Source organism: Acomys russatus, chromosome 14 (assembly GCF_903995435.1).
Source record: "Acomys russatus chromosome 14, mAcoRus1.1, whole genome shotgun sequence".
In the NCBI taxonomy this organism is placed as follows: domain Eukaryota; kingdom Metazoa; phylum Chordata; class Mammalia; order Rodentia; family Muridae; genus Acomys; species Acomys russatus.
Genome location: NC_067150.1, coordinates 48,898,365 through 48,902,297, shown reverse-complemented (window position 1 = coordinate 48,902,297; position 3,933 = coordinate 48,898,365).

Sequence of the window (3,933 nt, the reverse complement as noted above, 5' to 3'; positions counted from 1 at the left end):
TTCTAGGGTAGCCAGGACTACATAGACTCTCAAAAAACAAAATCAAACCAAAAAAATTAAAACCAACAATAGCAGCCATAAAACAAAAACCCCACCCACTGTAGGTCATCTGTATCTGCGTTTGACTTCTTTTGGTGTTGAATGTTTCAAAATCACCAAAAAGGGGCTGGGCATGATGGTGCACTTCTTTAATCTCAGCAGAGGCAGGCAGAGCTCTGTGAGTTTGAGGCCAGCTTGGTCTACAAAGAGAGTCCAGACCAAAACAAGGCTACACAGAGAAACCCTGTCTTGGAAATACATACACACACACACACACACACACACACACACACACACACACACACACTGTACACAATATCACCAAACAGTGGAAATACTAGGGTATTAGACACTCACAGATCCTTTGCCCATATTTACATGTTCTTAACATTTTTCCTCATTTTACATCGCCTTTTGCTTTTTTTATTTTAAGTGTACGTGTTTGTGTGTGCCCACACGTACATGTACACCACACACAGTATGTGTCATATGGGGGTCAGAGAACAACTTTGTGGAGTTGGTTCTCTCCTTCCAGGGAGGGAACTCAGGTTGTCAAGGCTGTCAAGGCTTGACGGCGAGTGCCTTTATCTCCTGAGCCATCTGGCCAGCCCTGCCTTGTTTTCTATTGTACTGCTGGGGGATTGGAGCCCAGGGCTGCTTCACAGCATCACAGTTTGCTTTACTGACTTCTGTTATGGTAGATGGGTGCACACCGGGTTTGCTGGCTGCAGACATCATAGCCCTCACTCTGGAGTCTGGTCGTGTGTGTGTGTGTGTGTGTGTGTTCATCTGTGAGTCCACTTGTGTACACACGTGTGTGAAAGCCAGAGGTCAACCTCAGGAGTCTTTCCTCAGGAATCGTTCACGTTGTTTTGAGGTAGGGTTCCTCACGAAAGCTGACAAGTTGCTGAACCCCTGCTTCAGCCTTCCAGCTCTGGGGTGACAGGCACATGCCATCGACACTCAGATTTACGTCGGTGCTTGGGACCAAACTTTAGTCTTAACAACAAACATTTTGCCCACGGAGCCGTCTCTTCATGTCCTCCTTTGTTTGGTTTCGTTTTAGTTTTTTGGTTTCTCTGTGTAGCCCTGGCTGTCTGGAAACTCTCTCTGTAGACCAGGCTGGCCTTGAACTCAAGAGATCTGCCTGCCTCTGCCTCCTGAGACTCTGTCTGCACCCTTAGGCTGCCTAGAAGTTCCTTGGATGAAAGGAGAGAGCAAGTAAGTGAGCAGTGTGCAAGGGAGCTGGGAATAGATGTGAGGAAAGGAGACGGACATGATACTTAGACGCCAGCAAACACAGGGAGCGCCAGTGACTTCCCAGAGGTCACACAGCAAATTAGTAATAGGGCCAGACTCTTGTTACTCCCAGGGCACTGCTCCTGCACTGTCTTTCTAGAGCACCTTGGCTGCGAGGTCAGGTGACCGCACAAAAGATCTTCGCGCCTTCTCCCTGGCTATTTGGAAGGTTTCTTGCAGTAAGTAGCCTCTTGAAGCCACTCTGGATATCAGCCTCAGACCTTGCAGCTGCTCAGCCATCCTGGCCTGGGGACCCTATTGACAGGTCTGAGGATGTCTGGCAAGGCGTGCAGTGATCCAGGTGCTGAGAAGACAGTAATGTCAGGCATCACAGTAGCCCTAGGAGTTGCTGGCTTCTCACCTAGCTGTTGTATACACAGAGAAACAGAGTCCCAAAAGGCACGTCTGTGGAGTTAAGAGGGTACACCCCGCCCAGATCTGGTGGCTGAGCAGCCTGCCCCTCTAGGCAGCAACCCCCCCCCCCCCGGCCTCCCACTCCCACTGCTGCCCTGTCCTATCACCCTCTTAACACAGCCTTGACTGTCATGGCCACTCTTTGCCCTGTCCGCCCCAGACTAGGGTAGTCTGAGATAAGACAGCGGGTCCTGAGGGGCTAATGTGAGATGTGGAAGGCAGGGGGCCACGAAGTGGGCAGGGAGTCCTGGCCAAGGAGCCCACAGGTCTGACTGAAGCAGAACAAAATCTCACTGGAGCTGTGACCTCAGGCAAGGTCTCACAGTACCCTGGGCCTCACTTGGAAGGCCTCATCTGTAAAATGGGGTTGGTAATAATAGTCGCCCCCCCCCCAGAGTCATTAAGATTGTCTGAGTCGTGAAGTGCCAAGGATAAGGCTCGACACTGAGTAAGTACCCAGAAAACAGGGCCTGTGATTATTTTTATTATTGTCATCAAGGCAGCAGGGAGGTGGCACGGCAGCTGCAGGCCAGGAAGAAGAGTGTTTGCAAACTGACAGCTGGAAGGGTGACTAACTGTGCCCAGCCCCCGCTCCCTCCTGTGGTGGCAGCAGTGAGTTTTGAATTTGGGGAGGGAGGAGGAGGGCGTGGAGAGAGCTGGTATGCTAATACGATCTGCATAGAAGGACCCTAGGGTTGGGGGCTCAGCCAACCGCAGTGGGACCCTGGCTCAGGCTGTGTGATTTGGGGCAACCTCTTGGATCTTGGTTTCCACTTCCGCAAAACAGGGTAGGAAGATTCACAGCTCTTCCATGGCCTGTAGTCCACAGGGCCCGGGGGGGGGGGGGGGGGGGGGGCGGTCTTCATGCTTGCACCGGTCAATCATAGAAATGGCAGGGTGTGAGGGTTTCCTCTCACTCTCTCCTTGGCTTAAAGGCCTTGCTTGCCTCTGGGCACAAGAAGGACTGTTTGTTCTGGAGGGGACAGGAAGCATGCCAGACAATTCAGCTCTGGGGTCTCCTTCCATTCCTCCCACTGCCTCCTTGCAGGGGTTCACTGTGCTGCCTTTCAGGATGAGGGGACCACGTTAGGCACGACTTTAAGCTGACAGGGCTCGTTCACTCTCTGTGAATTGGCATGCTGATAGAGGCAGGTTCAAAGCCTGGGCCTGATCAGAACCAGCAGTGTAGCTTGGGAGTGCTGGTCAGTTACCTCTGCCCCCTTCACCCCTGCTGCTGCTGGACTGTGGGCCGTGTGCTCCCTGAAGAAGTTTCCCAGGCTTTTCACCCCCAGGGCCCCAACCATAGCTCTTCACAGTGCCACGGGAAACTCCTTGCCACCCTGCAAGGTTCATGCCAGGGCCTCTGGAGTCTTCATATAGCAGACAGACAGGGCCGCTCCAGGTAGGCTCAGCAAGTTGAGGGTCACAGAGCCCCAGAGGAGCATTTGGTTCTGTCTCGCTTCACCAGCTTCCACCCATTTTTATTTACTTATTTATTTTGGTGTACATTGGTGTTTTAAGTGCGTGTGTCTGTGTGAGGGTGTTAGATCCCCTGGAACTGGAGTTATACCCACTTTATGCTGCCGTGTGGGTGCTGGGAATTGAACCCAGGTCCTCTGGAAGAGCAACCAGTGCTCTTAACCGCTGAGCCATCTCTCCAGATCCCCAGGCCAGTTCCTGAGGCCTTGCCTACCTTCTACTCCAACAACCTTGGCTCAGCTTGGCTACTACCTTCTCTATGTCACTTTTCCTGGCCCATCCTCTTTTTAAAACAAGGTCTTTACCACAATAGCTCAGGCTTGCCTCCAACTAGTCATCCCTCTGCCTCCCCCTCTCCCCCTCTGCCTTTCTAACAAATATCTTTTTATATCAAATTTTATTTGTTTGATTGGTCATGAATTTAAAGCATACAGATGTACACAGCTAGGGTTTGACCCCAGAACATTCTAGGCAACTACTATCCACTAAGGTTGATTCCCAGCTCCCACCCTCTACCTCCTGAAGCCTTCAGGAATCCGCTCCCATCTCTCTCTCACACACACACACACACACACACACACACACACACACAGACACACACACACACAGACACACCCAGCACTTACACTGAAAATTCTCTTCCAGCAGTGGTGTTCATAGCCATAAACACAATGGCTAGGCCTCACCTATCCTACCTCTGGT